The sequence below is a fragment of the Strix aluco genome, chromosome 24 (assembly GCF_031877795.1).
Source record: "Strix aluco isolate bStrAlu1 chromosome 24, bStrAlu1.hap1, whole genome shotgun sequence".
Classification (NCBI taxonomy): Eukaryota; Metazoa; Chordata; class Aves; order Strigiformes; family Strigidae; genus Strix; species Strix aluco.
In genome coordinates this window covers 4,583,376-4,597,529 of record NC_133954.1, presented here as the reverse complement: position 1 = coordinate 4,597,529, position 14,154 = coordinate 4,583,376, and the positions used below count along the sequence as shown (strand labels likewise).

General features: G+C 45.8%; 1 protein-coding gene across 2 annotated transcripts in view; it reads right to left on the bottom strand.

Annotated features, from left to right (window-relative positions):
* WNT3 (Wnt family member 3) overlaps positions 1-14,154 on the bottom strand; it is a 51,980-nt gene that overhangs the window by 25,609 nt on the left and 12,217 nt on the right. The window lies entirely within an intron of this gene.

Below are 14,154 nucleotides of genomic sequence, written 5' to 3'. Positions count from 1 at the left end.
CTTTGTGTTTGCTGCCAAGGCAAACTAGCAGACTACATTTTGACAAGGAGAAAACAACCTCAGGTTTCCACATGCATGAGAACTGTTGCTGGTTGGACACAGCAAATTCACATGCTAGCCTCTTTGCAGAGACTTGTTCATATCTTGTGCCCGCTGATGGGCTAGAGATTGCAACCATCACCTGCAAGAAGCATCCTTCTTCAGACAGGACCATGGAAAATGGTCCAGCTCTGACATACGTGGGACGCTGCAATTAACCTGAGCGTGGCTGAATTTCAGTGATGCCATTTGTGCGCTACTTGGTCTGCCTGGCAGGGGCGGTGAGGTCTGTGGGCCCTGGGAAGGATCAGTGCCTCAAAGGGATTGCTACCAGAAGTTCTTTGATTTGAAAGATTTTAGGGAAATGGAAATATTGCCAGTACAAACAGGTCCAGACTAAGACCAGAAGTGGCTTTGGTGGGTGAAGGTTCATCTGGGTGATGAAATGGGTGCAAAGGCCATGACATGTTGGGTGCTGTTACCCAGTGTCAGAGTTTCAGAAAACATTGATTTCTTTGGTTTTCCTTTTAATCTGAGTGTGGCTGACACCAAACTGACAGGACCTCCTGTTCTGCCTGTCACTGGGACCAGGTTCACTTCTCCACTTTAAACTCCAGGTGGCTGTAACCCTGACTTCCTGGGTAACTGGTGGAGAAAAGCAGGCACCGATGGGGCACAGTTAATCTAGTCCATGTAGAGTTACTGTAGAGGAGAGGTATCACACTCCAGGAAAGCTCCACTGACTCCACAGAGGATTAGGGAAGGACTTCTCAGATGAACCTGCCCTTGAGTCCCAGACAGTGCAATGCACATGGGCTTTACTGTGTAAAGGCAAACTGCAGAGAAGAATGACCAGGGGCAGACCTCCAAGGTCTGATCAAGGACAGGTTTGTGGTGAGATTTTTGCCACATGAACTGAATTCAACCTTGTTGTTTTACTCAATTTTGTTTTCCTTACCTCCTTTTGTCCCATAGGCATGTCATGAGCTGCACTCCAATGTATGAACTTGCCACCCATCACCCACATCTCCGCATCCACTCTGCCACTGTTTTGCATGGTTTTTACAGTACAGGTTGCAGCTGGGCTGCAATAAAATAAAATAGGATGCCTCACCTGTCCTCCCTACACAAGACCCAGGTGTTCCCCCTGCCACTGAGTCTAGTTTTGGTTTGGCTGAGTTAGTGTTTTGACAATTTAGCAAGTCAGATTGTTTTTGGCTTTGATCAAAAGAGATGCCAGACCTGACACAAGTGAACGGGTGGGAGAGTGCTTGGCAGGGAGGACCAGGTGCTGGCAAAGGGAAGAGGGATGGAGCGGTAGGTCTGCCCCCTTCTGAGAGGGGTAAATTGTTAGACTGACTTTGCTGAACCAGGTACCTTGTCCTTAGGAGGAAATCAGCTGAGTTTGGCTGAAGAAATGTAAAACCCCTAGAGGACACCTAATCTGAACTTCAGTGTTCATCTTGTAGGTACTGCAATTGTATTTGGAACATGGAAAGCTCAGGAATACCTATTGAAAAGGAAGAAGAAACTGGAGGATGCCAAAGGATAAAGTTCTTCAAGAATTATCTTATTGGTGGTCACTAATCTGGCCCTGCCTGCCCAGCTGCCTTCTGTGGCACTCTGCTCTCCCCTTGCCATGACAATACCTTTCTCTTCCCCCAGTACCAAGGCAGGAGGTAGGATGAACTGAGATGGGAAGTAGCCAGCTTCAAATGAGTGAAATGAGTTCAAAATGAGTTCAAAAGTGAGCCAGAAACAGGCTCTAAGGCATCATGACTTCCTGGCACTGAGCAAACCCAGGGGCAGCAGCCCAGGGACACCGCTGACACAGCTGGTGTCTGCCTTGCAGCTTTCACAAAAGGACATTCCTTTTGATACGTCAGTTGGTGTAAGAGCATCTACTCAAGACTCCAGTGTAAACGTACTGTTGGGGCACGTCAAAGCCTGGTCACAAATGTGACTTCTCTAACAGCAGACGGCTCATGTAACAGCCGTGCAGTGCTTTAATGAAGCTCGTGTAGGCTGTGAGTCATAGCCATCTACAATGGTATCTCCATGAGAATGCAACCATCTCCTTTGACATTCAGCAAAGTTAAATAAGACATCCAAGGGGAAAGAGGACAGTGTCATGTTTATGAAATTGGATTACTCAGCTCCCAGGCTCTGAGGGTTGCCTACAGCTTCCCTCCTGGACATATTAAGGATGGTTTTGTACTTCTGTTGCCTTCATCGAGTTCTGGTCAAGTGTGTACTGTCTTATCCAGTCAAGAGCACATGATGCTGCAGCCATTACTGCAGAAACTGGAGTGTTTAAAGCCTCCTCCTTGCTGTAAATAGCATGTTAAACATGGAAAGGGGACAAAAGAGCAATAGCAGTGAGCTGAGGCAGTGGCTTATGTTGACAGTTTGATTAGTCTATTGGAAAGACTTCTGAGAGATTATTTAGTTACAGTGAGAAGAAGGGGAAGATTAAGACTTTCTGTCCAGCAGAAGAGGGCAAGACAATGGCTGGTGAGTGGGAATTCAGACCAGCAAAATGCAAAGGCACAAGTTTCAAAGAAAAAAACAAATGTCCAACACTTGTTGCAGATTCTCTAACACTGAGTGTCTTCAAATCCAGTCTGTGCTTTTCTGAAAAGAACTGTTTGAGACAATACAAATGAATTCCTCACCCTTGGGGTAAAAGGATCAAATTCAGTGGTCGCAGTACACAGCCCTGCCAGGCTTTGCAAGAAGGATTTTTTTTTTCCCTGTCCTCTGGGTTCATAAAGAGGGAGAGCCCATAAGGTCTGTGTCTTACTGTGATTTCTGCCATAATGGTCCTCTGCACATATCAATAGTGGCTGCACTGACAGAGGCAGCAAAAGGCGAAGGATGTGCTTGAGCAGCGTTAGAGGAGCTTGGATCCAGCTGTAGTGTAAGGGCGGTCTTGAGAAATCAATATTCCTTATTTCCTCTCTAAATAAAGGTTAACTCCTCCATCAGCATTCAGCCAGATGCCCTTAAATTATCAGGTGATACACATAGAAGGACATTAGAGTATTGTATGTAACAGGTTTAAGCCAACTCAATAATTTGAAATAACATTACGATAACTGCAGACCACCCACAAATCCCAGTGTCTCTAGTGCAAGGGATGGAGGAAGGATACTGGGTTCCCCAAAATGGTTGTGCTGAACACCCTCCCAATGCAATGGCAACGGCTGAAGTGTTGTCCTTAAATTCAAAGAGCACTGAGGAAAGTCCTTCTGTCCCCCGCAGACTTATTTTGGTCCTACATCCTCTGCTGGATCTGCTCTGTTCCTTTCTGATCTAAACAAGGTTTGTAAAGGAAATAGCTTGAAATGTTTTTCAAGTGCTCTGCCTACAACTCATGTTGCAGAAGTATCCACGGTCTGCAAAAAACAGGGAAAACCTGGGAGATGCTTCCACCACTCCAGGTGAGTGGCTAGTTCCCTCCCATGCCCTGCAGTGTCTGTCTTCTTAACACCTTTTTCATAGTCTCAGCTGGGCTTTGAGTCCTAATGGCTCAAGAGCAGACACAAATTCTGCTACAGGGACCACAGCAGTCCTGCATGTCAAGCTGGGCCAGTAGCATCTTCAGCAACTCTAAGTGTAGTGTTCCTGGACCAAACCTGGATCAGTTTACTGATCTATCACAAGCTGCCTGCATATCCTTTGCCTCTCTTTGTTCCCCATCCTTACCAGAGATAATTTGCCCTGGAGACAGCACCCTTGTTAGGCATTTCCAAAACTACATGGATCTTGCTCTGCACACCCTGTTTGCACAGGTGCTTTCAAATTTTTCCCATGAGGCCAAAGCCCTTGGTATAGGAGATTGATGTCTCCTAGATCAGGACTTCGGTTGTCTCCTCTGAGCTCATGTGGACCATTGTGGAGCATGGAGCCAGGAATATGTAGCTCTGAGTTGCCTTGGCTCTCATAAGAGCAGTCCAAGCATCTGTATGTGCTGGAACAACAGCTCACCACTGATGTCGGCGTAGATCTGATCCATGCTTTTTTGTCTCTCCTGTCACGGAAACAGACATTCATTTCTCACAAAAGGATGGAGAGCACTAGGCACCATGACTGAGAAAGGCTATGACAACATTATGTCCTGGGCAGGAAGTCCTGCAACTTGTGCTAAATTCCTGTTGCATTTTTTGGAGTGAGGAGAGTCCTTGGTAAAAGAAAATTAATTCCTGATCCTCAGGAATTTGTACAAATACAAACACTTTCTCTAGTCACACAGAATTACTCAGTAGCCAAGATCACTCCAATTCTTCAAAAGTGTGTTGCTTCTTGTAGGGGCCGGGCCACCAAGAAGCACAAAAGATGGTCTAGAAGTGGTTGGAAATCTAAGATGACCATCAAAGTGCTGATAGTTAAAGAAATAATGAAATTCAGATGCTTGTGTCAAGCACAGACAGAAGAAAGATCAAGATACTGGCTGGTTGTTAAATGACTTGTGCATGGGAGTTTTATTCACACAACATAGTGATAAGATAATGCCCTCATTGCCAGCAGCTCTTTTTAGAGGCAGAATGAATGTGTTTCTGGACATCACAGTGTCATAAGAAGAGAGGAGGATTGGGAATGAACTGGCAAAAGCAAGAAATACCAAGGCTGGAAGAAGGTGGTTATAAAACCACTCAGGCTATCGGCATTAATTAATATTTATCTCTCTGTGACAATTAGATATTGTAAGATTGTAGCTGTGTGTAAAGTAGGATTTTCAGATTGTAAATGGTTTAAAATTACCTCTAGAGAAGAATAGCAAAACATCCAGAAAATCCTGAATAGACAGATTAGAAAAAACAATTGGAACCTGTAGTCTGACTGTTACAATGCAATTTAAGAACTTCCCATAGTGCCTCAGCGTAGGGTCTATGACTTGTGTCTGGTTAAAACAACAAAGAGGAATATTTCTCATATTAAAAGGTGGATGCAGGACAACCTGACTTGGAGCAGGACAATCACCAACACTAGACTAGGTTGGTGATGGTTTTGCCAAGCCGATTTCTGTAAACGTCCAAGGGTGAAGAGTGATTACCTCCACAGGAACCTGTCCCAGGACCGTGACATCTCCTTGAGAAAAGAGTGTTTTCTAATGGCCAGCCTGAATCTCTGAATAAAGGTAAATTTGGTGCCTTTCTTTGTCTCCTACTAATTATCCAGTATTGGACATGGTATATTCAAGGACATCTCAGCTGCCTTCCAGGGACGCTTCCTGTATAGGCACTGTTACAGATTTTTTCTAGGTTAACAGACATTTCTGTTCTGGAGTCCTCTCTGCTCATTCACAGAAACTTGTAGGCCTGCTGAGAAATAGCACTTTTCAGTGCTGTTCTCTAAGTCTGTGTTCACACTGCTAAATGCACTTTAAGTCGTTTAGGTTTGTCACATTTTTCCTGGTTATGAACAACCCCCTCTAAGATGCAGCTGGCTCTGCGCTCTCCCATGTGGTGGTCCAAAATATGATTAACGTTGCATCCTCCAACCATGGAAAAAAACTGGCACACAAATAGCACCAGCTTCAGCAGCTAGATATGGGAAAAAATACCTTCAGCTGTAGAGGGTTATGGAGAAAATCCTCTTGGAAGTCCTGTCCAGGCACATCAAGGACAAGAGGGTGATTTGGAGCAGCCAGCATGGATTTAGCAAGTGCAAATGGTGCCTGAGCAATCTGATAGCTTTCTGTGATGAGATGACTGGCTCTGTGGTGGGGAGAGAGCAGTGGATGTTATTTACCTCAACTTTAGCAAGACCTTTGAGATTATCTTCCAGAGTATCTCTATGGAAAAACAGATGAAATATGTACTAGACAGATGGACTGAAAAGTGGGTGAACCACTGGGCTGAAAGGCTAGTGGTCAAAGGCTCAAAGTTTAAGTGGCAGCTGGTTGTGATAGGCTGGAGGGCAGGTCAGGTATTCAGAAAGAATATTCTCAACAGGGTGAGGAACGTGTTGATGGGAACCTCATGAACCTCAAAAGCAAATGCAAAGTCTGGGGGGGGACAGCCTCATGCCACAGCACAGGTTGGGGGCTGACTTGCTAGAATGCAGCTTTGCAGGAAAGGACTAGAGGATCCTGGTGGGCAACAACTTGAACAGGAGTCCCCTGTGTCCATGCAGGAAAAAAGGTCAACTGCATCCTGGGCTGCATTAGCAAGAGAGTAACTACAACATCAAGGGATGTGAGACCACACGTGGAATCCCATGTCCTAGGACAGGCAAGACATGGACATACAGGTGGGAGTCCAGTGGAGACCACCACAATGGTCAGGGGACTGCTTTGAGTAGGCCCTCCAGATGACCCTTTCAACCTAAGTTATTCTATGATACAGTGATTCAGTGAGCACTACAAAAGCCTGCTATGCTTATCCTCTCTGTGGCTGTGAGGTTCATAGTGATGGATGCTTTTCTCCAAACCGTGGATGTCTAAAAGCTAGTTGTCAGAATTGCAGCTGGTTGTGCTGGTTCCTCCTCCAGTCACTAGAGAAGAACAGGCAGCTATGGGAGGTTACTTTCCATTGCACTCCATGAAAAATAACTGAGGCTGGAGGTTGACCCACCTGCATTGATGCCTCAACAATCAATTTACATTGAAAAGATGGCTGGCCTAGGGGACTAACCTTCAGGTGTCCCCATTATGGCCATCTCCACCTAAGCTAGTCACTCAGGCTCCCCTTGTAACAAATGGAGAAGATTATGCACTTTTAGAATATGATCCACTGACCTGTTTTACCTGTTTACCTCTGGGTGAGGTTCTCTGGACTGCAGTCTAGACATGTGGTCTAGACTCTTGGTTTTAAGCTGTACCTAGACATCTGTCTCAGATGGCACTTACTGACTTTTCATCCCCACCAGAGTTGCATGAGGCTGCAAGCCATCAAGGGTGCATTATCTTTTTAAAAGGTAAGCAGGAAAAGCCAGCATGCTGTTAGAAAAGCCGCAGAGATGTTTCTCACACAAGCTAGCACAGGAACATGTACCTTACCCATAGTAGTGCCCTGTGAAAGCCAGAAGCCTGCCCACTATTTACAGAGCAATTCAGAAAAGCTGTTTTGGAAGCCTTGAATGTCATGGACTGTGCTAAATATTTCTCATTGCTCAGGGAGGGTTTGACTATAACAGAAATAATGATGCTCAGTGAACAGACGCACCCAGGGTTGAGCTGGGTCCCACTACTGGCGGTACCACTATCAGTACCACCACAGCACCTCTGTCTCTGCACACAAATGCTTGTGCAGGTAAATTATGTGGGTAAGTGAAATGGCATTTGAGCTTCTGGGCAACAAGGATCTTTTCTGTTAAGATGAGAGAAGGTTCAGAGGATGAGACATGGAATGGGTGGAGATAAAGCAGCCCAGCAGGTGAACATTCAGTCCCTAGATATTGTGTGGGCGGGTAAGAGGACTAAAGAGCATTTAAATGATCTCATTGGCCTGTGTGGAGCTGTGAAACATCTGTACAGCTGACAGAGGAGCAAAGATGTTTTGAGATTGGAACATCTGAGGTATGATAAGAGGTTGTGAGAGCTGGGATAATGTAGCCAGGAGAAAAGAAATCCCTGAGAGATCTGGTCAATGTATATAAATAACTGGTGGGAGAGAGTAGAGAAGATGCAACCAGACTCCTATGAGTGGTATCCAGGGACAGGACAAGGGACGATGAGAACAAACTGAAACATGTAACATTCTGTTGGAACATATGAAAAGTCTTTTCTACTGTGAGTGTGGCTGAACACTGGAACAGGTTACCTAAAGAGCTTGTGGAGGTACTCACAACCCAACTGGACATAGTCCTGGGCAACCTGCTCTCTTTGACCCTGCTTTGAGCAGGTGGGTTGAGCTAGATGATCTCCAGAGGTCACTTCCAACCTCAGCTATTCTTTGATTCTGTGACTAAATATTTAGTTCTTTGGCAACACACCATGGATTTAATGCTGAAGGACCAAAAGCATTGCTGTGGGGCTTTTGGGACAGATCTGGCTGATACACCTCTGGGATCCGTCACGCTATGAGGGGAGGGTGGAGAGAGACATGGTGGGGTGATGGAGGGGGAAGAGCGCAATAAGAAAAAGGGTATACTAGATGGTTTGAATGCCATTGACACAAAGACAGTGATTCTTGGAACCACTCCCACACATTTGCCTGGTTGAGTTTTCTTAGACAGTTGGGAGCTGGAATTATCATCTGTCTGTCCAGAGCCAGCATAACTGCTAGGGCAGTTCTTACTTTCCTCACCATCTCTCACTTCTCTTTCCTTCCTGTGTCCTCCCTGGTAGGATAGGAATTGTCAAGGCAAAAATCTCAAACTTCCTGAACTTGTGCTTTTTTAACACCTGGCCTAGAAAACCTCTTGTTTCCAATTTGGGTACTATCACCCAACATCACTCGTTGAAAATCCAACCCTAAAAGTCATTCTCTTTCTGATGGGAGAATGCCTCCTCCCAAAAATGTCTTCTGTTCACACTCCCTTCGCTCAGTCCCAGCTTTCTTCCTCCATAAACCTCCTATCCCTGGACTTTCCTCCTTCCCTTTGATCATTGCAACACTCTTACCTCCTACTGTAATCTTAACTATCCCTCCTCTTCTCATGTCACCCACTGTTTTTCTGTTCCAAACCATCCCTTTCCCTGCCCCTCTGCCCCCAAGCCCTATTCCAGATACTGAAAGGTTTCTTTTTCTACCTGCTGATCTTCATGCATCTCTTGCTATTTGTGTCTGAGCCATGTCCCCTCCCTTTAAAGCCCCAACTGACTCCCCAGCTCTGTTATTCTCTCCTGAGTCATTTGATGTACTTTATCCTCAGCTGTCCTGTCCACATCCTTGAGGGGACAGCCTGGCCCCACGTCCTTTGCTACTGCCAACCCTCTTTGCAGTCTCCATATTGCCTTTACTCCCCTGAAGCCAGTCTCTTTCTGCATGATCCTGACCTCCACATTTACCATGCTTGGTGCTTCCATGCTAACACATTGCCAGCCACTCTCTGTTCTTGTCATCCCTTTTCCTTATTGTTGGGTGACTGCTGCTTCCTCCCCAGACCTACTTCTGCTTTCTGAACTGGGTAAGTCTGAGCCTTGGTAAAGTCAAATTCCAGCTCCACTGGTGGGGCAATTGACTTTCACCCCTTGCTTGACCATGGGGTGAGTGAACGGGCAGAAAGAGGCACAATTAGCTCACCCCAAATCTTGTGTAACTTCCTGAGGTATTTCCTCAACTGACCCAATCAACCAATGTTCACATTTGCATATGTTTTTCATATCAGCCCACTTACCAGGCTTTGGTGATGATGACCACACTACCTGCCTGGGCCTAGAAGCACCTTCCTTACAGCAGTGCAGGAGCAAGACAGTCCCTGGAGCAGAGCAGGACAGGAGGGGTGTGCAGAGAAGGGTCATTGCTGTGGCACTGATGACCTTGGAGCCTGCTGGTGACAAGAGTGATTTCTAGGGAGGAAGCAGGGACAGGACTTGAACGCTCCTCAGATCAGACTGGGTGTGATGCACGGTCCAGCTGAGATCTTAGGGCCTCAAGTGGCCTTGCGAAGTCCCTCTCCCAGCCCAGACAGTGAAGGGACCTTTGTCAAATGCCCCTCTTGCTCGGTCTGTGGGATTGCCCAGCCAGAGAGCAGAGAGGGGGGTCAGACTGGAGCCGTTCACCTGCTCCGAAACTGGTTCCCTCTAATGTCTGAAGCTCTTTGCCTGAGGAGTCCCTGCAACAAAGGGCTTCATAACAGAGCCAGCAGATCCCTCTACATTACTATAATTTCCCCTTGTCTGAGCACGGCATTGAGCAAGCGAATCTGCTGTTGCATCCCTTACATTATCTCTCTGCCCACTGGCGCGTGGATTAGTGTTGCTGCAGCAACAGCACTTTTGTAAGATGAGCCCATTCTGGGAGAGCTGCTCCAGTTTGGGTGACTCAGGGCTCTGTCATGGGCTTGAAAGTGATTTGGCATCTGCCTCCACCCCTTTGTCTTGGCATCGAACACGGTTTGGCTCTGACTTATTTGCCAGCAAATGCTGGAAGGATGGCGGGGGGGTGGGGGGGCAGGGCTTGGGAGCTGGAGTCTGCTTCTCTTCCTAATGAACGCAGCCTGAATAAAGTTGCTGACAAGGGTGTGTGTCCAGGAACTGGGCTTCTTTATTGTTCCGTGTATCAGATATAAATGTTATGTTCAGTAATGCCTGGTCAAAGCAATGCCACTCTCAGTTTAGAAAACACAATCAAGTGATTTGCCATGGGAGAGAATCCATTCTGCAGGGACTGTGATAATATTATTCTCCCAGGAATTTACATAAATGCATATGATTTGCATATGCAAATGGAGGCTTCCAGGCTGTGACCGCAATAAACACAGCAAGATTTTCAGCACTGCAAAACCTTTCCTCCAAAGAGAGACGCTGAAATTTGTTTGGAGACTTGCTCACTCCAAATCAGTGAGTCCTGGCAGGGCTGTAGATTTGCATGTGACCAAGGCCACCGTGTTTGTCGATGCTGCTGCCCCCTCGCTATCCCTCCCACTGCCAGTCGTGCCTGCAAGGCATTCCCAGCAAAACAATAACCCACCACTCAGATTCACATTCCTTTCCTGCCTCTTTCCCAAAGCTGGCACTGGTGGAGGGAAACATTTCCTACCAGGGAGGAGGAAGTCGTGGGACACTCAATCCAGAATGGAGCATCACAGAAATTGAGGGAAGGAAATGAGACCTCTCCACCCAGGCCATCAGGGATGCTGGTCATCCCGCGCTGGTCAGCCAAGCCCTCTCCACATGCCTCCAGTTTGGGGTGTTGTTTTGAAGAGGTCTTGGTGGTGGCTAACCTCAGTAAGTGGTTAGTGCCAACTGTCTGGAAATCACCCACTGTGAGCCACCAACTCTGGCACTGAAAAGCAGCTGCCCAATGCTCAGATACTATAGGAACATCCGGTTGAACACTGTGGATGAGAATTACTACATCCACCCAGCTGTCCCATAATCTGGGGTGTGATCTAAAATGGATGCCTGGGCTGCCTCTCTTTGGAGAGTCCTTCACTGTGTGCTGAGACCAGGATTGAAGAGAACAGGGGTCATTCTGCTCCTATAAACAGCCTGAGGTTACCCCAAGAAGGACGTATCCTGGCCTAGCAGGAGACAGTGGGTGCCATGGTCTAGCACTGAGCTTGGCTCTGTCCATCCTGGGCAGTATAGCCGAGACTAAGACACCTAGTTCTGTCTCATCTGGGTGAGCTGGAACTTAAAGTTTTATGTCAGAAACAACATGGAAAAGCTGAATTGAATCTTCTGGAAACCAGATCTAGAATTAGTTCTGATGGTTTATTGTGGTGAAAAATTACGACTATTCTCTTTCCCTGGAGACCAAAGCAGCACTCAGAGTGGAAGGGTAATGGGCTCTAGAAAGATGTGAGACACAAACTGCCATGAATATTGCAGAAAATGTTGAACGGGCTGACACAGTGGGTCTGCTCCAAAGGTCAATGTAGCCAGTGTTCTGCCTCCTTCACAAGTAATCTCAGCTGTGTAGGGAAACACCATGAGAAACAAGGCAAGGGTAAAAGATGGCTTTGCCCAGTGTTTGAAGGTTCCAGCAGTGATGGGATGTGGGATTTCCTGAGTTGAAGGTTAGCTCTGGACTATCACGCTGGTGAAGTAGTTCTCAGTAATTTTCTCCAAGCCACTTCTCACTCCATGGTATATGTAGCCTCCACAGTGCTTCCTGGGAACAGGTTTCACAACCTAATTACACACTTTTCTCAGTTAATTTTAAACCCAAGGGCCAATAATTTCACTGGGGAGCAGTAATAACCCTCTGAACAAATTAAACAGGAGATAGTTCATGTGGTAGCCCTTGGGCCAGTCCAAACAGGACAAGATGTGAGAAACGTGCTTTACACCCTCCAAATGAAAAAGAGCATATAAAGGGGTTTGAGCCACTTCAGAAGTAGTTGCTACTGAATCACAGCTCCTCTTGGCACTTCGATTGCCTGTGCTAGGCTGGAAGTTCAAAGGGAGGGTCCCCTCTACGCACCATGCCGCTGACACGACATGGAGTAAGTGGCTCGCACTGACAACGGGCTTGAATGAGGAACCCTGATGACCGAGGAATACTGGAAGTGATCGTGGACTGTCAGGAAGGCAGAAATTTTGGAGAGTCACCAGGGGAGGTGACTCATGTTGAAGATGCCCCACTGTTTGATAAATTAACAACCAACAGAAAAGCTGGGGAAGAAGGAGGAAGTGGAGGATGTTTGGAGTTACAGCATTCATCTTCCCAGTAACCATGATGCGTGATGGAGCTCTGCTTTCCTGGAAATGGCTAAACATCTGCCTGCCGATGGGAAGTGTTGAATAAATACTTTATTTTGCTTTGCTTGTGCATGCAGCTTTTGCTTTATCTATTCAACTGTTTTTATCTCAACCCATGAGTTTTTGTAGTTTTACCCTTCTGATTCTCTCCCCATCCAACTGGCAGGGAGTGAGCAGCTGTGTGATGCTTAGCTGCCTACCTGGGTTAACCCACAACAGGTTCTTATATCCTGAGAAATAAACATCTTTTCCTAGGCACACTCTTGTCATCATTCATGACCTGCAAGATCTGTATTGTATTCACTTGTAATTGTCTTTCTCCAAGTTGCAAATCTAAATACTGTCTCCTCATCTGAAGGCATTCAATCCTTCTAGTTCCTTGATGCTGTTGGCTTGTTTTTCTCATTTTATATAACAGTTTTGGGAAATGCAATGATCAGATCACAAACAGACCTCAGGGTTCATTAATTAAAAAAAATGACTGAAATAATTACATGCTGTATTTTCTGTTTTGAGAACAAATCCAGCAACAGCTCCTTACAGACCTTTTCTATCACCTATCAACCAACATGGTCCCAGAAATCTGGGCAAGGGGGAGAGCAGCAAGGTGCAAAGCTTGTGGATGTTGTACAATTCTACTGAGCACTAAGCTACCAGCTGCAAAGAACTGTCCATAATAATGTCTGTTTCCAAGGTGGTTGCAATAGAAAGTCTCACCTATATCAATGTTGTGCAGCTTTGGCATCCTTTTCCCAATTCGCATTACTTCACAGTCATTTGCAATTAATCTGTCTTTTTATTATGCAGAGTGTCATCCATTCCTGTCTTCTGTGGTCACCTTTATGTTGGACCATCCTGAGCAATGTGTTACATTTGCAAACTTCATCAAGTCACTGTTCCCCCATTGCAATCCTTTTAAATATGTTGGACTGTGTGTGTCCTTGCAAAACTCTACTGCCAGCTCCTTACTAATGTAAAGAATTACCTTTTCCATATTTTTTAGCAAACAATCTGATTTGGAATAATGGGAAATATCCTTTCCTCTTAGAGTTTTTGGTCAGGAATAGAGAAGAATCGGTCTGAAAAATTAGACCTTTTCTTACAGGTTTGACCACTGCAGAGAAATTTATTCTTCTTAATTGAGGCTCTGTCATTTTTTTCTGGCCAATACCAGCTATATTGAGCTTAACTGAGTTAAAAGCATCCTAGGGAACTGGATGGAGGGATGGGGACCCTCTATTAGGTGATCTAATGTGTAAGGCCAGGCAGGACTAGGCTGTTGACTTATTACTGAAAATTCATTAGTGATACCCTGGAGCCTGATATGCCTCAAGAAACAAAGGCTAAAAACACAACCCCGAAGCAAATGTTATTTGAACATCTACATCCTCTCCTACAGAAAAGTTTTATAATGTAAGTAATTCCAGTATGCAGTGGATATTTTTTATACCCAGTTGTTAATTTCTCATGGGTTACCAAGAAGCCTTGAATTCACAATATTCAAAACCACATCAGAAAGCTGTTTTTCCAGTTTGTGTATGGTTTCCACCCATGCAGCAAAACCAATGCAAACCTAATAGCCAAGGTCTCACGACGCAAAGTAGAACTCAAGTGTTTTCTCCACCAAAACCTAATCCACGGACGAGCCTCACCAGCTGTCACCAAACCATGTTTCATGGTCCAGCTTTCTGGACGCTGGATGACAGGGATTCTGGGCTGAATGGAATGGGAGGGAAGCACAACTAAAACCCAGGCAGGGTTGGACACCAAAGACTCAAGACTCGTAGACCGTTAAGACT